The sequence below is a fragment of the Lissotriton helveticus genome, chromosome 4_1, assembly GCF_964261635.1.
Source record: "Lissotriton helveticus chromosome 4_1, aLisHel1.1, whole genome shotgun sequence".
In the NCBI taxonomy this organism is placed as follows: domain Eukaryota; kingdom Metazoa; phylum Chordata; class Amphibia; order Caudata; family Salamandridae; genus Lissotriton; species Lissotriton helveticus.
In genome coordinates this window covers 284,240,292-284,268,238 of record NC_136063.1, presented here as the reverse complement: position 1 = coordinate 284,268,238, position 27,947 = coordinate 284,240,292, and positions in this window count along the sequence as shown.

Here is a 27,947-nt window from a genome sequence, read left to right as displayed (position 1 = left end):
GCGTGGATTGGATGGTGGCCTTGCCGGTCGCCCTCTTTTACATGCGTATGGTAGCTCATTCCAGAACAGGCCTATCTACTTATGGAGTATATATGTGGGGTACGCCTATGCCAAAGAAAATAACTGATGTTGACAGTAATATGCTGACAGATTACCTGGCTTCCTTGATTTCTGCACTACTCTCTTTTCATTCACAGGTTGCTGCCGCCTTCCCTGACAACACCCAGGTCAAGGAACATGCCATAGCACCAGAGGATTCTATACTTGTGTCCGGATTTTTGATCGTTCAAGTCCCCTTGAGCCACGTTGGAAGACGCCGAAGTTGGTGGAAGGACGTAAAGGCCGAACTCACCTTCATCACTATTTGGAACTTTGGAACATTGGAACTTTGAAACTTTTAATAAAGAAGACCTTTGCTAGAAAATACCCCTCAGCAAGAGTATAGGTCTAGATTAAAAACTAGTAAGTCAGACGTAGTTTAATTGTTTAAGCCCACCCGGTGGTGAATCGGTTAGACTCGATTCTGACATGTATAAGATCACAATCAAGAATAGTAAAAACGAGAATAGTAGGAAGAGAGATAAGAAGGAAAAATACTGCAAGAGATTACGCAGTAGATGTATAGTTACCTTAATCATCCTTTTTATTCTGTGCATTGTTATAACTGGTGTCAGTTTATTGCTACATGTTTTCTTTCCCATTTCCTCACATATACACTCTTCCAGTAACAGCACCGCAGAGCACACATTTAGTGACCTGCCTCCCCATGAACTTTCATATTGACTTGCACTACGTAACAATACATTTATTCGAATGTTACACCATTCTCATCAGACCAGCAATGCAACTGACTGCTGGGTATGTGGCCAACTGCCTCCTTATCAAGAAACGAAGGGAGTTCTGCCATTCTACCCTTTACCGTTCTCACACAATGGTGCGTGTGGAGCATGGTTTGCTCTAATGACCTCAATAGATAGAAGGTACATAGCTTATCCAGGTGGCTGGATATATGGAAACCTGAATAAAGTAATGAATGAAGCATGCTTTCCAGACAAAGACGGATTCCCCCAAAGAAAGGGATCCGATTTAGAGAATGAAGAGTACGAACAGGGAAATGCATCTGTTAATTTTATAATGTTAAATGTTCAGCCCAAGCAAAATACAGGTCCACCGTTTATTTCAGTCCTGCCAGCAAAAGGTGATTTATGTGTTAGTAAGAAAGGCTCAGTACATATGGGACACAGCAAGTGTAACACTGTAGTAGAGTTTGATGATAACGGACTATCTTCTTTCAAAACATCGCGCCATACCTATTTCATTTGTGGTCAGACAGCCTATGTACATCTGCCCTTAGACTGGGGTGGGACTTGTTATATAGCATTCTTATTGCCACCCGTTTTTCTAGCCCCATCAAATTATCATAGAGATTCACGACTAGAACAAGTTAGACAAAAGAGAGAGACAGATTCTGCAGGTATCGATCAGACTGAAACAGCATGGGAGCAATATACAGATTTCAACAGAGGATTCTTTTTCTTCATAGGTCCCATCCAAAACAGTAAACTGATACGCAGGTTAACAAGGACTCTTGAAACAGTTGTAAATGTAACTGCATCTGCCCTGGCGAACTTGACCCAGGAACAGTCTGCTATTAGACTTGTCGTTCTTCAAAACCGCCTCGTTCTAGACGTCATCTTGGCGGATAGGGGCGGAGCTTGTAGAGTGATCCGATCTAGTTGTTGCATTTTCATCCCAGATAATGCACCATCTGTGTATGAAGCAATAACAAGGCTCCACAAGATTGCTCATGCCATACATCAAGATCCAGGCACATGGACTTGGTCCAGTTGGTTCTGGGGTGTAATATCTGCATGGGGATGGAAAGTTATGTCCTTCCTAGGAATGGCCCTACTTATGGTATTTGGTTGCTGTCTCTGTCTGCAGTGCGGCCCGGCGATTTGCGGCCTGTGTGCCTCTGCCTGTATTCCCCATCCACGTAAACAAAGAGTTAAAGATGAACAAATGATTCTGTATGATGAACTATACGGTCTCATGAATATAGATGTATCCTAAAGGGTTATGTAGGGAACAAGGAGGGAATGAGGAAAATGATATTTTGCCTAACCAAATATGTCCTCTACATATACCCTATGTTACATGTCATGTGCATGTCACCCATGCATATTTCTCGTAGTGGCCTGAATCACTAGGCCTCTGCAATCATGTCCTGCATTAGAAATGCCAGTCATCAAAGTCTCCCAAACATTAAGTTAGCATAAGGCCCATGTATTTGCATTGCATTGTGCACTGTTAAATAAATATTCTAATGAACCCATTTTGTGGCGCAGCCCGAGCCACTTTTCTGAAATAAGGGTGTTTCATGACTCCTGACACACTGAAGCTGCAGTTACGTCCCTCCGACCTCGCAAGAGGCCTGCCAAGACAGTATTATGAATAACAGTTATCTGAGGAAAAGTACACAGAACCCGTCCGAGGGAGATAGGCCTAGCCATCCTGTCTCCATTTAAGTAAATCACAGTGCTTGCACCCATAGAAAGCTCATGCAACGAATAAATATGCCCTCTCTGTCTTTTAGTGACGAACAACCTTTGCTTCTTTTGCTTGCTGACTCTAGATATCAGTTGTACTAGATGTGCTGGTCGCCTTGACATAAAAGATCTCTCTGCTAGGTTGAAAGTCAGCCTCCTCCCAGTTACACGTCAATTGCACGTCATGCTCACAGTTGCACAATTAGGGCACAGTTCGAGCTGGTCACGCCAACTCCTCCTCTAAGTACCCACCCACCTATGACACCTACCTATCACACACCTATGACTCATCAAAGTACACACCCTCATGTACACCCACACGTTCTTATCTCATTTTCTGTCTTGCGCCTGCTCCTATGTACAAGGAGTAAAAAGTATATAATATAATGTTTTGTTATTAAATGTTAGAAGACTCTTCCTGAACCTCTGTGGTGATGGAACATATTCTCCCTTTGACTCGAGTTATTGGAATAAAGCCCATTTTAACTCAGATACCACGGACTCTGCTTCTCACTTGATGCATGCTAATTGTTAATGCCTAGAAATTCAGCCAGGGTAATATTTTATTTACCACAGTATCAGCATAATCCACCCCAATGTTAGGGCTAGGTAAGTCTGCATTTTAGCAGACGTTAGTTTTTGGAGAAAACAGTGGTTTTCTTCAAAAACTAACGTGTGCTAAAATGCTGGGGCAGCCTTGTAAATATCACGATGTGAACATCAGTGATATTTGCAGGGTAGTCCATCCGGGGTATGCCCAGTGAAGCCCACTCTGCATCTCTTTAGAGATGCAAAGGGAGGCGTTGGGAAAAAGGGTGCTAACATGCACTTATGCATGTTAGCACCCTCTTGTAAATAGGGCAATAGTTTTATTTCCGCTTTTTTGGAGATGAAGCCCTTGTAAATATGCCCCGGTGTTACTTTCCTAATACAGTTCACCGTATCCGAAAGTAAAGGTGGCTAAAATTATTAGTTTTATCGTGGCTACTCCCAATAAAATTAAATAAACTAAGGACACAGATACGATGGTATAGGAAGGTAATGGACCCCAACACGTTTTGGCCACACATCCATGCCCTTCATCAGGACCAAAGGACCACTAACAGTATACCTAACCTATTTGAACTGAATGTATTATGCAAGGTGTAGGGTGTGATAAATGGAAGTATGATTAGAATACTTAACAATACAATTTTGATTAAAACACAGCTGCAGTATTTGCAAAGGATGAAGACACGAACGCAAATAAGTAAATTGGTACCAGCTTTCATCATTAAATTATCAACCATCATAAAAATTGAAACTCTGTCTCACTCGCCATGTGAGTCCTTCGTAGAACTTGATGCACCCAAGTGATGCACTGCACACTTCAAGCAATGTGAAAATATATCAATGTGAAGAAGAAGTAATCCTTTTGTAGACTACTGTAACTCCAAGAGAGCTCGAAGGAAGGAAAATAGGTTGTAGCACCACTAGTCAAACACTAGAATAAACAAACAAGCTGGAATTATTATGCAATGATAGGATCCAGACACAATGAAAGCATAATGGGATCGAATAACAAAATATGAAGTTTTGTCACTGTTTACTTTATCAAAGGTTGATAGTAGATTGCTCCCTTCACCCCCGAACGGTGTGCAATCCCTGGTGGATCGAGTCTTTTAGCCCGCTTTTAAAGATTACACATTTTCATCATGACAAAATGTTCTTGATCTATTTACGTACCTATATTCACCATGAGAAGAGTGAAAACTAATTCTTCACCCGTGGAAGGAGAAGCCAGATGGCCACCACCTAAAATTCAGCATTAGAAAATGATACACAAATGATACACATGATATAGAATATGTTGTTTACTTATAGCATAGCTTATATGGCTCGTGGGTGTTGGGGCGGGCGGGGGGTACAATGTAAAAAAAAAATACAAAAATAAACACTTACCTTGCCACAGGGTGCCGCATCTTTTCTCCTGATCTCCTCTGTCGGACTCAAGAGACAGGAAGCACAACAAGGCTCCCCTGACCAATTACAACGCTGCAATGCAGCATTGTGATTGGTCTTAGCATCGTGGTTCTACTCTCAGCCAGGGAATGGGGGCTCTGGCCATGTTCTACATGCAGGCTGTAATGCAGCCTGAGTGGAGAACAGGGAACGGGCTCATGACTGTTTGGCCAGTCCCAGAGCGCCGACTAAGCAGTCATGTGCACTTAGGAGTGGGAAAACCACTCCTCCCTTGCCCTGCTCCGAGAGCAGAGCAGCCTCACGCCCGCAAAGCAGCACGGAAACATTAAATGATAATAACTAACTATTATTATCATTTTATGTTTCCTTTATTTGCACTGCTTAAAAGCAGTGGGCCGACACTCCTCCCCCATAGCGGAAAAAGCCACCACTGACTTTTAGTATGCACGATCAATGCAAAGCATATTGTAATCAACCTATTATAACACAACATCCTATGACATATATTGTGCCCATGACTTGTGACAAAGTGGCTGTCTTTATTAGTTTTGAAATAGCATTTAAGGAGACACATTTACAAATTTACACCATACTTCTGAGGTTTACTTTATTCACAGCCTCAGTGTAATTAACATTTTCCTGTATTTGTTTTTGTAAGAGTCCACATCCGACTGAGCTATGTCCTACCAAAAATAGAATAGTGGTGTGCTAATGGTTTAAGAAATTGCTAATTCTTCAGAATGTTTTTTTTTATGTTGGGAGGAAGTGATTTGAGTTATTTACGGGGATGTGCTCTTGACACTAATTGTTGGAAGGGTCCATGTACCTATTCAACCTGATGTTCAGGAATAGAATTATTTTATTATTTTATATTCTAGTTTAGGCTGTGCAATTTATTGGGAGTGGAAATGTCCTACAAAAACATGAGACATGAGGTTGCAGTGTTTGGTTAGCCCGCATCTTTGTGCCAATGATGCAAACATGGAGGTCATACTAAATTGATTTGGATTCTGGACATTCATGTTGCACGAGAGGACAATCAGTGCTAGACGTACATAACACTTGTGCTCAAGATATGTTGCATTATCATGTCAGGATCTAAACTTGATGCCCTAACAACTGTGTGACGAACTGTGGATTACGAAAGGAATACTACTATAGGTAGCAACACAAGTGGGTAGTTGAGCATGGTGTTATAATTTCATATTCAGTGACGAAGAGTTCAAATCTTTGTGAGCATACCCACTCACCAAGACCGCTTTTATGTATGTCCTTTCTTACTACAATGCAATAGGTCATATGTAAACTATTTCTGAAATAGAAGTTATGACTTTGTGGTAATGCCTACCTAAAGAGGTGGATTATAGTTGTGCCTGCAAATTTCCTCAGGTATTAAAAACTCTTTGTGATTAACTTTGAAGGTAGGGCACTTGAGAGACTGGCTGTGTTGTGCATGCATTCACAGACGGGCAGCAAAAAAATGACAAAGGGGTGAACAGCCGAAAAATTGGAGCTGGCCAGGAGAGGCGGTGGATGAGAGAAGATGGTGTAGTCTATTCTATTCCAAGCTATTCTGACTTGCAACATAATAATTTAATGAGCTGACCTTCCCTTTAAATGGTTAAACATCTTTGTGGCTGCAGAGGATAATCCACCAAAGTAGTTTATATGATAGCCACCTACATTTCCATAAGTTCCTTACTCACAAGTTGTGTTCAAAATTTAATACTAAAACGAGTTATGTTTAAAAAATAAATTGATAAGTGAGGTTGCTCAGTCTTAATGCTCAACCATGTGGTGCGACAAACCTTTCCAGATCGAGCTCATTGACACATTGTACAAAAAGTGAGTAGCGAACCCCATATTTCAGAGTACCCGAGGCACAGCTAACACAACCAGATAATTTATTTATACTTTATAAAGATTTTGTAAATTGAAATGAAACACTGCATCAGTGTCCTCCCCCTTAACTTGGGCTTGCCTCTGATTGACCTTTAAGATTTGATGCCTGTTGTTACATCTTACAGTAGGTGGGATCCCTGGTGTATTAACAGGCCTGTAACAAATACAATTCCTGGCCAAACACTCTGTGTTGGCAGGGAAATATGTTCAGAGTTCTGAGCGTCCATTTAACACATCAGCACGTTGTGAATTTTCAAGTCATAGCAAGATTAATTGGACTAATTGGAAACATGACCCACTAACAATTACTTGTAAAAGCAGTGCAGCATATCAAGGATTACAAATGTGCCATCCTAATGAAATTGACAGCAAGGCCCTGGCCTCTGTGCACAACCACTACTAGGATACAAACCTTTGTATGGAAAGTCAATACAGCATAATGCTTTGTGTTGAAAGGTAACTAATTCCTTTGTAAGTTTAACAAAAATTTCTTAGTAGAGTGACATTATATACCGCAGATCGAGGTCACCAGAGTGTGGTCCACAGTTGGGCTGGCTACCATCTCCATCTGTGTTTGATTGTTGCTTCATATATTCGCGGAATTCAGGTCACATTTCTGCTACTTTAGTGGCCCATTCCACATGTAACATTGCTTCTCCTTCATACATACTTTGTTTACTCATGATGGTCTCATGAATGTGGCTGTGTCAGCAGTTATGGTTAAATGGGGTGCACTCTGTTGTGAAACTGTGGTCATAAGGCAGCAAATGTAGTGGCCTTATCATAGGGTCACCTTCTGATGCCTGATTGTGCAAAGATGATCCTTGGATATCATCACCTAATGTACTTTTCGAAAAAGTTTCCTCATAGGATTCCCTAATGAGTTTGTCTTTATGTTGTTTTCTGATATCTAGCTTTCATTATGTACCCCTTGGATGTATTCTTTGGACAACTAACTCTGAGGGCATCTCCCAGGGGCTTTGATAGTTTATTGCATCATGAGCACATTGTCCCATCATATATAAAGGGAAGCAGCTTTTATATGTATCCTGGTCCCTTTCTCTAAAATCCTCTACGAATGGTGTCAGGGATAAGAGGATTCTGCCCTGAACTTTGTGTGGCTCATTTGGTTAAATATTTTCCGGCTCAACCTCTCCAACAAATGTTGCACAGGTTAGCACCTACCTATGATTTTTGTTGGAGAATGGTGTAAATTAAATTGTAATTATATAAAGATAGTGTTGTCATGGATTCCATCTCCTTCTGGAAAAGCATAGAGTTCATGTATGCCTAGATCGCTACATGGTGTCAAATGATCTCCTACCATGTATCCCCGGGTCCTGCTATATGGGACAAACACATTCAGATCATAATCTGCACAAGATGGAATTGCAGTGGGAGGACGAGGCACCGCTGGTCCCAGTGGGGTGCCTCCAGCCGGATGTTCTCCTTGATGCGCCCTACTGGGACTTATTAGCAACCACTATGGCTCAATACTTTGAGGAGAATGCGGGTACGGCCATTGGTGGAATGGGATGCTCTCAAGGTGGCCGCTAGAGGGCACTGTTAGGGGGCACAAGTGGGTGTGAGGGCACAGCTGGAGAAGCAACTCACCATTGTAGAAAGGAGGTTAGCAGCTAGTGAACAGGTAGCCACTGAAGGGTCCCAAAGACAACTAGATTGCCACAGGGAGAAACATGCACAGTTGTTTGATCGGTGGAGGTGTCTTAATTATGCCGCTCATTCAGCGAGAACACATCACCTGGGGGACAAAGCAGGCAAATTAGTCACGTGGCTCATCCATCAAGATGAGTCATCGACTCCTATCGCATCAGTACGTATGGCAAATGGGGAAATAGCACACATGCAGCGGGATATACACAGTGAGTTCGTAACACATTATCGGGACCTGTACAAATCACGCGCACAGGCTACAACCCTAGAGTTACAGCTTTACCTTGAGGGGTTGAATTTGCCACAGCCTACACGCTCCCAAAGAGAAGAGCTAAATGCCCCTATTCTTCTGGAGGAAGTTTGGGACTGTATATTCTCATTGTCCAATAGGAAGTCGCACGGACCGGAAGGCCTGCCGACTGAATTTTATAAGGCATATACGCATATATTAGTGCTGCAGCTGCTAAAGGTTTACGAGACAGCAATCAATGACTCCACACTCACCGACACACAAAACAAAGCCTTGCTGGTGTCCCTCCTTAAGCCTGACAAAAATCCTGAATCTCTGAGTTCTTATTGCCCACTGGCACTTCTTAACACTGATTACAAGATTTTTGCATCACTGCTTGCTAAACGTCTTTCACCCTTAGCGAAAACGCTGGTGCACCCTGACCAGAACGGTTTTGTTCCTGCCCGGAGCACTTCTCTCAATATCCCTAGGTTCTTCCGGGTGCAACAGTATGCGTTGCATAGTTGGCCCGATCTGGTTGTTTTGTATTGGATCTGGAGAAGGCCGTTGAGTCTGTGGAATGGCCCTATCTGGCGGCTGTTTTAGATAAATATGAACTGGGTAATCACTACATGAGCATGGTTCAACTATTATACCAGCAATCCACTGTTCGGGTTCGAACCAGTAGACTAATCTCAGATCCCATTAGAGTGAGACGAGGGATGCGCCAAGGCTGCCCCTTATCCCCGCTGTTGTCTTCTCTAGCTATGGAGCCATTAGCAATGTTGCTTCTGAGTGACTGTGAGGCATAGGGTATCCAGCTGGGGGATGGGCTGCACGCCGTCAGATGATTTGCTATATACGTGATGTCGCTGTCATCTCAAAGTCCATTGCAGACACGCTCAGAGTCTTTGAAGAGATGTCGGGCCTTCGGGTCAACTGGGCCAAATCAGGGGTTTATCCATTTAGTGCAGATACGGCTGAAGTGACTGTGCTCCTTAATGTCATGCTACTCCCATGGTACCCCATTACCTTCCGGTATCTTGGTGTCTTCATCTATCAGACACCTGATGACTTGTTGGAGGGTATTTTGATAAGAGCAATCTCGGCCGTTAGAGCCCAAATGCCATTTTGGAAGTCGCTCCCACTGAATACCATGAGCCGCATTACCCTGTTGAAGATGATTGTTCTTCCCAAATTATTGTACTATTTGTCAAATCTCCCCACTATGTCCCGACTAGGATCTTCTGAGAACTGGAGTGCCTATTCCGAGACTCAATATGGCACAAAGGTAGACCCGGAGTTGCCTTGAGGAAGCTATATGCTCCTACTGGTCAGGGCGGGTTGGCTGTTCCCAACATGGAGCTATATTACATAGTTGCCCAGCTCCAATGGGTGACAAGATGGCTTGATGACAGATGTTTGGAAGACACAGCGACCTCACAACAGCCATGAACCCAATCCCAAATCTACTATTTATTCCACCCTGCTGCCAGACTTCCACGACTGCCACAATTACACTTGGGGCTGGCGCATAAATGCTACAGGAGGAGTTTGTGTCTCACTCACACAACACTCCCATATGCTCCGATATTACCATTGCTGGGGACACCTAGGGGGAGGCTGGGCACTTCTGAAGCAGCTCTAACACTTTGGCACACTGCAGGAATCGATACCCTGGGCGATTTATACAGATATGGTACACTATTGACATTTGAGGCATTGGCGGAAGATACTGGCTTGCCGACAGGACAATTCCTATTACATACCTCCCTTATGAGAGCCCTATCGGCCTTCTGGGGAGACCTAACGATTGAACCACCGACACATCTGCTATTACAGTACTTGCACGTAATAGGAGCAGGATCATATATAGTGCACTGGTTGGTGGTGGCACTACTTGCACATACTCTGAAACCGATGCAAAATCTCCGGACCCTTTGGGAGGCAGACAGAGGCTAGCCTTGACTGATAAGCAATGGGACGCCGACCTAGCTGGCTCTAAGTATGTACCGAGTAGCTCTAAATTTAAACTCAAACAAGCGTACATCATACAGAGAGCATACCTTTCACCTGAAAAGATAAACAGATATTTAAACATCACCTCTTCTGCATGCCCATGGTGCCAGCAGCTTAATGTGGATTTGCTCCACATACTATGGTCCTGCACTCCCTCCAACTTTATTGGCAGGAAGTAGTTGCGACCCTTACCCTATGTACAGACTCATACCTGCTGCTCACATGGGAAATTTGCATTTTAGGGCTTTATGCCAGATTAGAAAAGAACAGAGTCAAGTCAAGATTTCGGGACATGAGGTTGATTACTGCAAAGCGTTTAATTACTTAAAGGTGGAAACACACAGACCCCCAAAGGTTATTAGCTGGAAACGATCACTCACAATATGGGCGCAGGCGGATAGCACAGCACTACACAGAGAGGAAACAGCGGGGCTCCGCAAGTACCCCATATTGGGACACACTACTCACTGCCTTTAAACAAGACAGTACAGAAGAGGGTAATGATACCCAGTCTGTTGATTCTCAGTAAACGCACTAGAGACTCTGAGCTAAGATGGATGTGGTAGTTACACTCAGGAGGCGTAGCATTGGAAGCGCTCGTGTTGTCCTCGTCTGTTATGGGAGATTACCCTGATCCTGACCAATCACTAATGCAGTAGCGATCTTTACCACAGGTATTGATGTAAACCCCATCCCGGCGAGCCACCATGTAGTAAGATTCCGAATAGGCATTTTCGTACCCAGTCATGCTCTATTCAATCTATTTGTATCTTTTTGATGGCAGTTTCTTTAATATATTGTTTAGTTTTTTGTAAATTAGACAAAAAATGTCTTATTGGCATTTTTTAAAGTTTTCTTTTCATCACTCAATTCCCTCACTGCAGTGTTGCAATGATTCTACCCTATCACTATTTGTATGCGTTAATGACATGGGTGCCAGACACCGATAGAATGGCCCCAACCTGAGGGGTTCAAACAAGTCGCAGGTCACCTTGAATTCAAATTAGGAACTGTGATGTAACACTACACATGAGAAGTAGCACACAGTGATACAAGAGCAAGTACCCTTTGGAAAAGTATGTATGTGTGACTGTGGTTGATATCCCCACTGTTATACCACATTGTTGATATTCATGATGTTATCCTTTTTTTGTATCATATATGATTGGATACTATTTTCAATTCTCCTGAAATGTAATGTGATATCAGAAACAATAAAACCAGAAAAGACCAATAAAAATATTTTAACGAAAATACAAGGAATTGTTCCTAAAACCTGCAATGCGCTAGAGAAGTTCTGCTTTAAAAAAAACTGGAGGCAACCCCAAGATTAAAAAAAAATGGCTTCCCTATTCAGCAAAAAGTTTGGAGAAACATGTGGCCAGGAACTTTGTGACCATCTGCAAAATTGAGTAAGTGGCATTTCGTGTGGGTCACAACACTGAATATAGGATTATGGCCGTGATTAACCATATAAGGCTTCATGGGTATACAGAATAGATTTCTGCACTAGTACTATTGTACCTATCTGCTGCATTTAATAGATTCGACTATGAGATTCCTGTTGACCAATTGGAGGAAAAAGGGATAAAAGTCACCGCCTAGTTCTGGTTGTGTTCTTTACTGGAAGATCATATCCAAGCAGTGATGTTGGGTCCATTTCCAGCCAACTCCACTCCTATTGTATGTGTAGTTCCACAAGGATCCTACCTTTCTCCCATCTCTTTATTGTGTATGCCTGCTAGACCCCTAATCAAAGACCTAGGGCCTGAGTCACGAAGAGCCTCCACAGTCATGTCGGAATCTCTGAATTTTTGGCTGAATCCTCGCTATGAGAACTGCAAAGCCTCCACTACGACTCAAGAGGATCTTTGAGAATCTGGCCTCTAATTTCTGGGGCTTGCATATTGCATAACTATGTGGATGTTTCTACTGTCAGCTTCTTAACCGCTTTTGCTAACATCATGTCTACGCAGTGGGAATTTCAGAAATTCATGAGATTCATTTAGTGTTGGATGGGAAATAACCAACTTAATCTAAATGTGGACAAAACCAAGATTGTGATTCTACACAATAAAGTTGATCCCTGGAGTAGCTATTATTAGCCAGTAGAGATAGGAGATCCACCTCAGCCTAAGACATCAGGTAAGTGCCTCGGAGAACTTATAGACAGTGCACTGACTATGCCATCTCAGATTTGGCAGATAAATGCAAATATATTCCTTCTTTGAAAATGATTAGGAAAATATCTTTTATCTCACCATGGAAGCTTTTAAAATGTTACGTTTAATCAGTTGTGTTGCAATTGGACGATGCCACTTCCATTTACAAATTCCTTTCAAAATAACATGTTTTATAGGCCCCAGATTTATCAAAATGAAGTAACCAACCCTGATCCGATTTATTCTCATACAACTCCCATTCTAGAATAGCTGCCCTGGATGCCTGTTCAGCAAGGGTTTTTAGCTCAAAATCCGTGGCATTATTTCTAAAGCTATTCAGGGATTGGCTCCTCATTTTTGGCAAAGAAAATCTAAAATATAAACCTCTATGTATGTTAGAATCCTCCAGCACCAATTTTCCTGAGTTCCCGAGAAACAAAGAGAAATTCATGGGAGGCCGAAGTTTTTCTGTTCAGGCCCCCACTCTGTGAAACTCTCTGCCAGACCATTTGAGATTAGAAAGTATGTTTTAAAACTCTTAGGGCCAGATGTAGGTAATATCAAATTTCCAAGTCCTTAATAGCGAATTTTACCGATTCGCTATTAAGGACTCGCAAATTTGAATGTAGGTAGGAATCGCTAAAATATTAGCGATTTAATATTTCTTAATAACGAATCGCAAATTGAGATTCGTTAATAAGGAATACCTACCCATTCATTCCTATGGGCTAGGAGGTCCATGGGAATGAATGGGAAGATATTCACTATTTGCGATTCGCTATTAAAGTATCACAAATAGCGGGAGCTATTTCAAGGGTGCCAGGGTGTCAAAAGGACACCCTGTTGCACCCCTGAAATGTGCTTTAAAAAAAGCCAAAAAGTGTTTTTTTACAGGAAATCGCTAATTACCACCAACTTGAAGTTGGTGGTAATTAGTGATTCCTTAAGCCTAAAGTGCACTTTCTTTTGTGCTACCTACATTGCATTTAAGGAATCACAATTTGTGACTCCTTTAATTCAAGAGCAAAAATAGGAATATGCAAATTTTGCGATTCCTTATTTTGCTAGTAGATTTAAACTCACCTACATTGTCATTAGCCAAATACCGATCGCAAACGCGTATTTTAGCATTAGCAAACGGTATTTGGCCACCTTCATCTGGCTCTTAGTTTTTAAAAATTAATTTTCTTGGTTTTTCAAAACAATTAAACAAACAAAGAAGAAGGAATCAATGAGTATGCAAAACATTAAACAACATGTACGTCAGACATCTTGATTCGTCATCATCAGTGAGCGATTGTAGGCTTTATACATCTCAGAATCGATAATATGACAATGTATATAACGGAGAACAGTTGAATAAAGTACCTTATATCACTGTTTTACAACCATTAACATCGGCATTCCCACCTGTCACCCTCAACATAAGCCAGGCATCCAGTTCTTCTCCTTCTACCATATAGTCCCTAAAAGGGCTCCTTATATCTTTCTGCCATGTTATCTGGGCTTGCCAATCCACTTATACCTTAGCGTTTTCACTACAAAACACAACATCCCATAGCCCATCACATATCCCCGCTCTGGGGCCCAGGGCCTGATTTGTAAACAGATGAGTCACAGAGCCCTCATCATGAGGCCACTGTAACTTGCACCACCCGTTGACCCTGTCAGCCCAGCAGACAACAGTACTGACACAATTAATAACCTACACACTTAGGAGTGTGACAAATCAGACTATTTCATGCCCCAAAAGCCATAAGAATGGCTTAGGTGGCAGGTTTTAGCAACTGTTGTTCTGCTCATCTCTAAATTACACTGTGTATCAGACTATCATAGGTGTCGGTGTTGACAATTAAGAGCAGGTGCCGAGCACTGGAAACCACAGGATCAAATTAAGCACTGAGGCCTCTAATCCAGGCCCTCCCCACCTGGTGTCAGACGAGCACCAAAGGTTTTGCCACCAACCGTTGCCTGCCTCGAGGGACATCCCCCACATTCTCCAACAGCGGAGTAAGAGGCACACAAGGGAGAAAGAATCCTGCAATTATATTAATTATCCAGTCCAGGTCAATCCAGAACTTCTGAATTGGGGAACAGTACCAGGCTAATTGCATAAAATCAACAGGATTGGTAGCGCAGCAAGGGCACTCCGCCATATGGGAACAATCCATTAGTTGTAGTCTCTTAAGAGTGCTTGAAAAGTTAAAGCGTAAAGGTCTGCTGGGCATGCTCTCCCTTCGTGTGCCCCTCTCGCTCTTGCACTTGGTGAACAAGGACATCAAGACCTTTGTTTAGGATTCTTCCAAACCTAGACTGGCCAGCAGCAGCCTGGGGGCCCACTGCTCGAGTGGCAGCCTGGGTCTGCCCTAAGTGGAACATTTTGCCTTGGCCTTGCACCTGGCACAACTTGCCTACATGCTTCCACAGACCCCTGATTCTCAGCTATGGGTCTCAATTGAGCGTAACCTCTCGGGCTGTCCCCAAGGGCAGCACCCCATTTACTGCCACAAGACCCCTGCTTCTGGAACAAGAAACACGATGATTGAGGTCATGGTCAAGTCTTGGTCCTGTGCCCACCGCCTACTCTTGGTAGACCCCTTCCTCCACAAATAAGCACACTTGCAGGGCAATGCCGGTCTTCGCGTCAGGGGCACGGTGCTTGCCTGGGGCGTGTGGCGTACGGCAGGAATATTTACCCTCTAACAGGTATGCACCCAGGATGCCATAAAGCCCTTTGAGGTGCTGATGGAGGACTTAGTCCTTCCATCTGGCCAAATCTGGCGGTACTTACAGTTGTTTCACTGTCTCACCCACACGCTAGGCCTGTGGCCCTGGCCTCTCTCCCATCCCCACTTGTAGTCTCGTACCTGAAGATGTGGGGTCGCTTTTAGAAGTGATATCCGGCTTCTACGGCCTCCTGACCCATCATCTATTTTTGGCACCCCTGCTGGACAGCCTAAGCACCAAATGACAGGCCAGAGTGCAGGGGGAATATGAACCCGAGGACTCAGCAGAGGTTCTGGAGGCCCAGGGCAGTGGCACCAGAAAGTCCTGGTGGAAGCTCTGCTTCTTTAAGTCACTCACGACTGGCACTGGACTCCAGTGAAGCTGCGGACGGCATGGCTGTTGCCCATTTCCGATTGCTGGTGCTGTGTTGACACTCGCTGCAATCTGGTTATATTCTTTGTGACTGTTTTACCAATTGGTCCTTCTGGGAGGCAGTTGGTGCTACACTTGGAGCAGTGCTATCGATCTCCCTACTGCAGTAGGGAGATCAATAGCACTGCTCCGAGTGCTATCAAGTGCTATCGAGTGCTCACGATCCTTCTCCATGACCTCGCTGACTTTCCAAACCTGTCCAAATGTGAGCGCTGGCTGCTTCATGTGGCGCTGGCAACAGCCAAAAGCTGTGTCCTCCAGCACTGGCACTCCACTCAAACCCCCATGTTTGATGAATGGTTCACAGCCATGTATCAGATGGCCTCATTTGAATGAATCATTTACAACCCGCAAGATAATGCAGAGACCTATCTCCGCACTTGGGCACCTTTCCTCCAAAGGGTTGGGGGCTGAATGCCCGGCACTGACTGCATGACGAGCACCCTGGCAGCCTTGTTGGGGTTGCCCATATTCTGGTGCCGCGTACCTGGGCATCTTCCTCTTGACTTATGTCTTGTTTCTTTTCTTTTCCTTCTCCCTTTCTGCCCCATCTCACTCTGCTTTCCCCCTCCCTCTTCTTCTTTCTCCACTCCTGCCCCTCACCCGCCAACCTCTCTCACTCCCTCTCCTCCTCTTCTTTCTCCTCTTGCAGTCTCCCTCTTCCGCACAGCCTCTGTCCCACCCGCATTCCCCTGCCTTCGACTTGCCCATCCTCCCTCGACTGACTTGGGCCTTGACCCGATTGTTGTACTATGCACTGTTTATGAGCCATGCAAACCCTTGTATTTTCTGGTGGCTAAGGGCAGCCGAGTTGGTGCATTGTATTCCTTGTTATACCTTGTTGCTGTCCCAGTTACCCCTGTAAACTTTGAATAAAGAATTGTGAAACAAAACACAAAGGTCTATAGGTCTTTGCCTCCGGTTGATAGAGACCAAACTCATGTGCTCTCAACATTATTGCCACATATTTAAAGGAAGCACTACCCCAGGTCACTTTCCCATCTCTCTTTAAGTTTATTATCATCTGCTGGTAGCGCCTCATCTGTTAGCCAGTATTGTTTGGCCACCCACCCATTGGTGTTAGGGAGCAAATAACTTTGCATTAATGGCGGATACTTGTTAGAAATGGGGTTTCTGGTTGACTAGAGTATGCACCTAAGCCAGGCAGAACCCAACACTCTAGTCAGGGTAAGGGAGTTACACACACAAACAAAACCCTGCTCTCTCCCTTGGTAGCTTGGTAGAGCAGTCAGGCTTATCCAAGAGGCAATTTGTAGAGCGCAACACACACACACACGCACAGCAGTGACACACTAGGCACACCACAAAAGAAACTCCACAAAAGGTTATATAAAAATATCCTTTGTATTATACACTAGCAGTCCGTCCCGACGTTGTCCAGGTATGAATTGCTGCCGGCCCCTAGTATATTGTTTTGGAGGATTTCGTTTTGATAGCATTTCTTATCTGTGACAGGCCTGTGAAACGCTCCAATTCACAGTGCACTGCTGATGCACTTAAGAGTGCGCGTTCAGTAGTGTGTGAACTCGAGTTTCCCTACTTTATTTTTCCTTGCAATATTATATAGCGCGAACTCGACAACATGGGATGAGCGCAATTTACATTACAGAAGAACACATTCATTTGTGTTAGGCACGGGGAGACAAAGCGATTTGCCTGGAATCACAGGATGTTGAGCTGATGCCGAGATTCGAACGTAGCTCCCCAGCTTTAAAGTTCGCAATTCTAGAACTTGTGGCGGGAGGTGTGTCTAAAAGTGTATGTCAGTGCTGGCCATCGATGAGAGAGACCTGTGCATTTTTCAAAAATATGAGTATGTTGCTGGAAATGTGGGCCGCCGTGCCACCAATGTACTTACCGGGGGAGGGTAAACACCCATTATTCCGCAACTTTCTTTTCGCATACCATCACTCCACATACTTTCATTACGAAAGTACCATGACTCCACAATGCTAATATAACGCACGGCATTACATTTTATATGCTTTTACCACACATACATTTACAACGAAATTCGTTGTAAATGCATGAATGGTAAAAGCATGTTTTTTTTTAATGTTTGGATAAGGTAAGTATGGGTATAGGGGTATATGTTTTGGGATACTGAGGTATATGTTTTGGGGTGTTTGGGTATTTTAAGGGTTCAGATATAGTTTTGGGTTATGGGGCACAGGGGTAGTTTTAGGGTTTAGGAATAGGTATGGGTTTTGGAGTACAGGGGTATTTTTAGGGTTCAGGGCTAGGTTTGGGTTTTGGGGTACAGGGGTATTTTAGGGTTCAGGGGTAGGTTTGGGTTTTGGGGTACAGGGGTATTTTTAGGGTTCAGGGCTAGGTTTGGGTTTTGGGGTACAGGGGTATTTTAGGGTTCAGGGGTAGGTTTGGGTTTTGGGGTACAGGGTTATTTTTAGGGTTCAGGGCTAGGTTTGGGTTTTGGGTACAGGGGTATTTTTAGGGTTCAGGGGTAGGTTTGGGTTTTGGGGTACAGGGGTATTTTAAGGGTTCAGGGCTAGGTTTGGATTTTGGGGTACAGGGGTATTTTAGGGTTCAGGGGTGGTTTTGGGGTACAGTGGTATTTTTAGGGTTCAGGGCTAGGTTTGGGTTTTGGGGTACAGCGGTATTTTTAGGGTTCAGGGGTAGGTTTGGGTTTTGAGGTACAGGGGTATTTATAGGGTTCTGGGCTAGGTTTGGGTTTTGGGGTACAGGGGTATTTTTAGGGTTTTGGGATAGGTTTGGGTTTTGGGGTACAGAGTATATTTATAGGGTTAAGATGGGTTAGTGTTTAAGGGTGTTGGGGTATTTTAAGGAGTAAGGGTGGGTTATGATTATGGGGTGCAGGGGTATTTAAAGGGAGTAGGGTGGAATTAGCACACAATATGAAACATGGCATGAAGGGCGGAACGTACCGAGGACTCAGCAGAGGTTCTGGAGGCCCAGGGCAGTGGCGCCAGAAAGTCCTGGTGGAAGCTCTGCTTCTTTAAGTCACTCACGACTGGCACTGGACTCCAGTGAAGCTGCGGACGGCATGGCTGTTGCCCATTTCCGATTGCTGGTGCTGTGTTGACACTCGCTGCAATCTGGTTATATTCTTTGTGACTGTTTTACCAATTGGTCCTTCTGGGAGGCAGTTGGTGCTACACTTGAAGCAGTGCTATCGATCTCCCTACTGCAGTAGGGAGATCAATAGCACTGCTCCGAGTGCTATCAAGTGCTATCGAGTGCTCACGATCCTTCTCCATGACCTCGCTGACTTTCCAAACCTGTCCAAATGTGAGCGCTGGCTGCTCCATGTGGCGCTGGCAACAGCCAAAAGCTGTGTCCTCCAGCACTGGCACTCCACTCAAATTATATTGTTTTGGAGGATTTCGTTTTGATAGCATTTCTTATCTGTGACAGGCCTGTGAAACGCTCCAATTCACAGTGCACTGCTGATGCACTTAAGAGTGCGCGTTCAGTAGTGTGTGAACTCGAGTTTCCCTACTTTATTTTTCCTTGCAATATTATATAGCGCGAACTCGACAACATGGGATGAGCGCAATTTACATTACAGAAGAACACATTCATTTGTGTTAGGCACGGGGAGACAAAGCGATTTGCCTGGAATCACAGGATGTTGAGCTGATGCCGAGATTCGAACGTAGCTCCCCAGCTTTAAAGTTCGCAATTCTAGAACTTGTGGCGGGAGGTGTGTCTAAAAGTGTATGTCAGTGCTGGCCATCAATGAGAGAGACCTGTGCATTTTTCAAAAATATGAGTATGTTGCTGGAAATGTGGGCCGCCGTGCCACCAATGTACTTACCGGGGGAGGGTAAACACCCATTATTCCGCAACTTTCTTTTCGCATACCATCACTCCACATACTTTCATTACGAAAGTACCATGACTCCACAATGCTAATATAACGCACGGCATTACATTTTATATGCTTTTACCACACATACATTTACAACGAAATTCGTTGTAAATGCATGAATGGTAAAAGCATGTTTTTTTTTAATGTTTGGATAAGGTAAGTATGGGTATAGGGGTATATGTTTTGGGATACTGAGGTATATGTTTTGGGGTGTTTGGGTATTTTAAGGGTTCAGATATAGTTTTGGGTTATGGGGCACAGGGGTAGTTTTAGGGTTTAGGAATAGGTATGGGTTTTGGAGTACAGGGGTATTTTTAGGGTTCAGGGCTAGGTTTGGGTTTTGGGGTACAGGGGTATTTTAGGGTTCAGGGGTAGGTTTGGGTTTTGGGGTACAGGGTTATTTTTAGGGTTCAGGGCTAGGTTTGGGTTTTGGGTACAGGGGTATTTTTAGGGTTCAGGGGTAGGTTTGGGTTTTGGGGTACAGGGGTATTTTAAGGGTTCAGGGCTAGGTTTGGATTTTGGGGTACAGGGGTATTTTAGGGTTCAGGGGTGGTTTTGGGGTACAGTGGTATTTTTAGGGTTCAGGGCTAGGTTTGGGTTTTGGGGTACAGCGGTATTTTTAGGGTTCAGGGGTAGGTTTGGGTTTTGAGGTACAGGGGTATTTATAGGGTTCTGGGCTAGGTTTGGGTTTTGGGGTACAGGGGTATTTTTAGGGTTTTGGGATAGGTTTGGGTTTTGGGGTACAGAGTATATTTATAGGGTTAAGATGGGTTAGTGTTTAAGGGTGTTGGGGTATTTTAAGGAGTAAGGGTGGGTTATGATTATGGGGTGCAGGGGTATTTAAAGGGAGTAGGGTGGAATTAGCACACAATATGAAACATGGCATGAAGGGCGGAACGTACCACACGCCCCCAGCGTTTGTCACGCCCCCAGCACACGCCCACAGGACAACGCAGACACGGCCACAAGGGACTACTTTGCTGGCACGTTCTTTTACCTTTTAAATGTATGTGGTGGGCGTTTGCTTTGCCTATGTCCTTCTGCTGCAACTGCCCTTTCCAACACTGTATTGGGTGTTATGATTGGTGCTGTGGTTCCTGAGATTACCCGCCTCAAAGGTTTGGGCTCTCTCTTTATTATATTAGTATAGATAAAAACACATTAGACCACAAAACCACTTTGCCAACTAGGCAATCGTCTTAACATCATAGATAGGCAATAAAATAAAGACATATATATAGCCCATGTCATAAGAACATTATTACTTATGCAGTTTCTAAAAATAGCAGTATATGTTATCCTGGCCATGAAGGAAAAAAAAAACATATCTAAACACATCAGAGCATGAGGTGCACCAGACTAGGTTTAGGAGAGAAAGCACATGAATCACCCAAATATCCTTGTAGTACATAAATAACACCCATGGTCATGTATATCACCAGTACCACCTGGGTTACAATAATACCACCATAAACCCATTAGGTACAGTACCCCCTGCACCTCTATTATATTGTAGGAGGTAATGTGAGCCCCAAACGTGGGCGACAGAGGCATCTGCATGGCTACTCCAGGAATTCAGGCACTTTTGCTGGTGTGCCGAAACTGCCATCCTTTATGTTTTCACTATGACCCTTCAACCTCTCCTTCCCGATATGTAGCAGAGGTAGGGGCGGTGTGCCTACACTGAAGGGAAGGCAAGAAACCTCACTTGGACCCCCACAAGTGTGGGTGTGGTGAAGTGCAGCTGCCCACAAATGCGCGGTGTAGCTGCAGCCAGCCCCAGAGATGCAAGAAAGGGGGCAAAGAAAAAATCAGCACAGTGCCCCAGGCAGAACACAACTGCACCCCAGGGAGCCCTTCTTGGGTATCTGAGGTGGGAGGGACCGGCTCCTTGCAGCAAAGCTTGGCCCAGCGGTCCAGTGCGGCTGAAGCAACGGGGTGGGGTTTTGGCTCCTGATCCTCGGGCAGCGCTGGCTCACACCGGGGATATGCACTGCAGCCCAAATATAACTGCGCTGGACTGGCTGTGGATGACGCCGCACTGACTTCTGTTTCCTGATTGCTAGCCAACACCAGGAACTCCGGGCAGCTGGACAAGTTCTCTCCTGCTTCACGGCTGGTGTTCAGCAGCGGGTGGGGGGTAAGTATGAGCGCAAAATCCGCTACGCTCGCGGATTTTGCGAATTTTCGGTAAATCCGCGATCCGCGAACTCTCGCGAATTTACCGAAAATTCGCAATCCGCGAGCGGCGGATTCCGAGACCAAAAGTTCAAGCCTTCCTGGCCTGTTGTTGTAAGTGATTTACGATGACGCCGGCAAGCTGCCAGCGCCATCGTAAAATAGTAACTAAATTAGCTTCAACAGGAAGCTCTAATAGATAAAATCAAGCAGGCACTCGTGCATCTGCTTTATTTTATCTATTCGAGCTTCCTGTTGAAGCTAATTTAGTAACTATTTTAGGATGGCGCTGGCAGCTTGCCGGCGCCATCGTAAAATAGTTAACAGGCCAGGCAGCTGTGCCCTCTTCCCAAATATACCATCGAAAATCGGCTGCGATAACTCATTATAGCTTTTCTCAAGAGTTCACGTATTCGAGTTTGGAGTAAAAAACATGTCTGTGGAAGTCATAATACTCTGGGTTCATTTACATATTAATTGCCAGTAGATGATTCTGCCCTCCCAAGCTTGCATTTCAAATTTCGGGTGCACCCCCTTCCCATTTCTGATTCTTTATGCTTGACGTTAGATGGAGGCATCTTTGTGGGTAAGCAACGTGTTTGTTACTTTTGTTCTTAAGCCTGATTCCAGGTACCATCTTGGTGAGAGTTAACTAGGGTTCTGTTGCAGCTGAGCTTTGGTGAAAAGAGCCGGACAAAGCAGTCGTTTGTTTCTGTGAAAGAAATGCAACATGTACTGAAAGCGAATCCTAACTTGTAGAGAATACACACCACTGTTTGTGCCGCTAAATACACGTCAATTTGCTAAGCTGACACTAAGAAATCTATATCCCGGCGGATTAGCCACTGCCTTTTCTTGTGTTATGATCAGGCAAAGGAGATTATCCCCGTCTTCTTGAATAAATATGAAGGGCAGGGTTCATTCTGGCACTGATCGGTCTCTGACCTTTTCTACACACAAGAGGCATGTGCACTCGCATGGAAGCCTCGTCCGTTTGGCCCCGCCCACACACTCGTGGTGTGCACCGTCTTCCCGCCATTTACCCACTATAATAGCTCACTCAAGGGACCCCTGCGCCCTTCGGCTCGATTGCATAGTAACACACACCTGGTCGCTGTAGACAACTCTCTGGCACTTTAGGCAGCTGTAGTGTAGTAAAAGCACTATACATTTACCCAACGAGGTAGCACTTACTGATTATCCAGTAGAAAGTACTCCAGTTGAGTAGAGGTATGGCACAAAACGGTGGCGTCTTCTTGAATAAATATCAAGGGCAGGGTACTTTCTGGCACTGATCGGTCTCTGACCTTTTCTACACACAAGAGGCATGTGCACTCGCATGGAAGCCCCGCCCCAAATCCGCCAATCCGCAAATACGCAAAATCCGCGGATTTTGCGGATCCACGATCCGTGAATACGCAAATCCGCGAATCGTGCCCCAAGTAAATGAACACTGGAGATTTCCCCTCAGAAAAAGCACACAGGACTTTATTCAATAACAAAGCACAGGGAGGTTTCAGCGAATAAAGCCTTCGACTATCCTTCAGAACAGAAAAAGCCCCATGGAAACTTTGATGTCCCTGAGTTTCCCAGAACAGGAGGCCAGCACACACAGGCTCCTGGAGATTTTATTCACAAGCAGGATACCACAGCCTGGCAAAAAGAGTTAGTATTTTCCACCACCACAGATAGAAGCAGCAACTGCAGGGCCACCCACCTTTCACTCAGAAAAGGCAGCGCTCCTCACACAGTCCTTCTCCTCTTCTTCTTGGCAGGGCCTTCTTGTTTCCTGAAGTAATCTAAAGTCCTGGGGTTTAAGGTCCAATATTTATACCCCATTTTGTCGTTGTTCTTCTTGTGGCAAGGGTCTCTAAACCCAGTCCTAACCAGTCCTGTCCTACCTGGTGCAGCATGACCACAGGGGGTGGAGACAGAATTGGGCAAAGGAGACACAGCCTATTCCGGTGCAAGCAAATCTCTTGCCACCACTCTAAATGCAGACCAGGTCTATTCAGCCCAGCAATAAGTCGCCCAGACAAGGCAGAGCATACCTCAACCCCCCTTGTGATTGTCTAGAATGAATGCACATCAACAGCTCCTGTCACTCCAAAACTAGATGCTGACTAAACAAACAGGCAGAGGGACAAAGAATGGTAAAGTAAGAAAATGCGCACTTTCTAAAAGTAAGATTGTATAGATGTGCGTTTTAAATTGATGCATTCAACAAAACCACTTTGACAATTAAAGTGAGTTTGGTGTTTTTATTACACCTTTTCTTTGTTCATTTACTTCTAGATCAACATTTAATTCATGTCATAGAGAATAACCATACATGTGACAGTTCAACAAAACATCAATAATAACAACACATTTGACATTTGAAGGGCACATAACCAAAAAATTGACAAAACATGACAAAACACAATTGACCAGTCCTTGATTTGAAAAAGAAAGAACATCGGTACAGACTTGTTTATACTTTACAACACTGCAACCTGCCATACACAGTAAGTCAGCACTACTATTACAACAGGTTCATTGACTTGTTTGCACACTGTTTTATTCAGTGAATTGGTGATGGTTATTGCTAGCTGTATTGGATCACTCACAATATGGGCGCAGGCGGAAAGTACAGCACTACACAGAGAGGAAACAGCGGGGCTCCGCAAGTACCCCATATTGGGACACACTACTCACTGCCTTTAAACAAGACATTACAGAAGAGGGTAATGATACCCAGTCTGTTGATTCTCAGTAAACGCACTAGAGACTCTGAGCTAAGATGGATGTGGTAGTTACACTCAGGAGCGCGTAGCATTGGAAGCCCTCGTCTTGTCCTCGTCTGTTATGGGAGATTACTCTGACCCTGACCAATCACTAATGCAGCAGCGATCTTTACCACAGGTATTGATGTAAACCCCATCCCGGCGAGCCACCATGTAGTAAGATTCTGAATAGGCATTTTCGTACCCAGTCATGCTCTATTAAATCTATTTGTATCTTTTTGATGGCAGTTTCTTTAATATATTGTTTCGTTTTTTGTAAATTAGAGCAAAAAATTCATATTGGCATTTTTTTAAGTTTTCTTCTCTTTTCATCACTCAATTCCCTCACTGCAGTGTTGCAATGATTCTGCCCTATAACTATTTGTAATTGCAAACACAACAGTGATGGACAGAATGTGGATCAATGTCACACATTCACCCCAGTCCAAAGATCTGGGCCCAAATCCATCGTTTTTCCACTCCACACCACCCTGGGTTAGACAATGGCGATATGCAAATCAGCGCTGACCCTGTGCCCCATGGGAACAGTCCAGTCCGAACTACAAAAGCCATGTCCTTCCCAGAACGGAAACAAGCATCCGAGGACCGGCCCGGTTTCGAGGTAACACCTCTCATCAGCCCGGCTAGCTTGATTCCAGTGGTGTGGAGTGCCTGGGACTCACGTCTGAGCATCCCCAGTACACTTAGAGCGGTAATTGCAAACACAACAGTGATGGACAGAATGTGGATCAATGTCACACATTCACCCCAGTCCAAAGATCTGGGCCCAAATCCATCGTTTTTCCACTCCACACCACCCTGGGTTAGACAATGGCGATATGCAAATCAGCGCTGACCCTGTGCCCCATGGGAACAGTCCAGTCCGAACTACAAAAGCCATGTCCTTCCCAGAACGGAAACAAGCATCCGAGGACCGGCCCGGTTTCGAGGTAACACCTCTCATCAGCCCGGCTAGCTTGATTCCAGTGGTGTGGAGTGCCTGGGACTCACGTCTGAGCATCCCCAGTACACTTAGAGCGGTAATTGCAAACACAACAGTGATGGACAGAATGTGGATCAATGTCACACATTCACCCCAGTCCAAAGATCTGGGCCCAAATCCATCGTTTTTCCACTCCACACCACCCTGGGTTAGACAATGGCGATATGCAAATCAGCGCTGACCCTGTGCCCCATGGGAACAGTCCAGTCCGAACTACAAAAGCCATATCCTTCCCAGAACGGAAACAAGCATCCGAGGACCGGCCCGGTTTCGAGGTAACACCTCTCATCAGCCCGGCTAGCTTGATTCCAGTGGTGTGGAGTGCCTGGGACTCACGTCGAAGCATCCCCAGTACACTTAGAGCGGTAATTGCAAACACAACAGTGATGGACAGAATGTGGATCAATGTCACACATTCACCCCAGTCCAAAGATCTGGGCCCAAATCCATCGTTTTTCCACTCCACACCACCCTGGGTTAGACAATGGCGATATGCAAATCAGCGCTGACCCTGTGCCCCATGGGAACAGTCCAGTCCGAACTACAAAAGCCATGTCCTTCCCAGAACGGAAACAAGCATCCGAGGACCGGCCCGGTTTCGAGGTAACACCTCTCATCAGCCCGGCTAGCTTGATTCCAGTGGTGTGGAGTGCCTGGGACTCACGTCTGAGCATCCCCAGTACACTTAGAGCGGTAATTGCAAACACAACAGTGATGGACAGAATGTGGATCAATGTCACACATTCACCCCAGTCCAAAGATCTGGGCCCAAATCCATCGTTTTTCCACTCCACACCACCCTGGGTTAGACAATGGCGATATGCAAATCAGCGCTGACCCTGTGCCCCATGGGAACAGTCCAGTCCGAACTACAAAAGCCATGTCCTTCCCAGAACGGAAACAAGCATCCGAGGACCGGCCCGGTTTCGAGGTAACACCTCTCATCAGCCCGGCTAGCTTGATTCCAGTGGTGTGGAGTGCCTGGGACTCACGTCTGAGCATCCCCAGTACACTTAGAGCGGTAATTGCAAACACAACAGTGATGGACAGAATGTGGATCAATGTCACACATTCACCCCAGTCCAAAGATCTGGGCCCAAATCCATCGTTTTTCCACTCCACACCACCCTGGGTTAGACAATGGCGATATGCAAATCAGCTCTGACCCTGTGCCCCATGGGAGCAGTCCAGTCCGAACTACAAAAGCCATGTCCTTCCCAGAACGGAAACAAGCATCCGAGGACCGGCCCGGTTTCGAGGTAACACCTCTCATCAGCCCGGCTAGCTTGATTCCAGTGGTGTGGAGTGCGTGGGACTCACGTCTGAGCATCCCCAGTACACTTAGAGCGGTAATTGCAAACACAACAGTGATGGACAGAATGTGGATCAATGTCACACATTCACCCCAGTCCAAAGATCTGGGCCCAAATCCATCGTTTTTCCACTCCACACCACCCTGGGTTAGACAATGGCGATATGCAAATCAGCGCTGACCCTGTGCCCCATGGGAACAGTCCAGTCCGAACTACAAAAGCCATGTCCTTCCCAGAACGGAAACAAGCATCCGAGGACCGGCCCGGTTTCGAGGTAACACCTCTCATCAGCCCGGCTAGCTTGATTCCAGTGGTGTGGAGTGCCTGGGACTCACGTCTGAGCATCCCCAGTACACTTAGAGCGGTAATTGCAAACACAACAGTGATGGACAGAATGTGGATCAATGTCACACATTCACCCCAGTCCAAAGATCTGGGCCCAAATCCATCGTTTTTCCACTCCACACCACCCTGGGTTAGACAATGGCGATATGCAAATCAGCGCTGACCCTGTGCCCCATGGGAACAGTCCAGTCCGAACTACAAAAGCCATGTCCTTCCCAGAACGGAAACAAGCATCCGAGGACCGGCCCGGTTTCGAGGTAACACCTCTCATCAGCCCGGCTAGCTTGATTCCAGTGGTGTGGAGTGCCTGGGACTCACGTCTGAGCATCCCCAGTACACTTAGAGCGGTAATTGCAAACACAACAGTGATGGACAGAATGTGGATCAATGTCACACATTCACCCCAGTCCAAAGATCTGGGCCCAAATCCATCGTTTTTCCACTCCACACCACCCTGGGTTAGACAATGGCGATATGCAAATCAGCGCTGACCCTGTGCCCCATGGGAACAGTCCAGTCCGAACTACAAAAGCCATGTCCTTCCCAGAACGGAAACAAGCATCCGAGGACCGGCCCGGTTTCGAGGTAACACCTCTCATCAGCCCGGCTAGCTTGATTCCAGTGGTGTGGAGTGCCTGGGACTCACGTCGAAGCATCCCCAGTACACTTAGAGCGGTAATTGCAAACACAACAGTGATGGACAGAATGTGGATCAATGTCACACATTCACCCCAGTCCAAAGATCTGGGCCCAAATCCATCGTTTTTCCACTCCACACCACCCTGGGTTAGACAATGGCGATAGGCAAATCAGCGC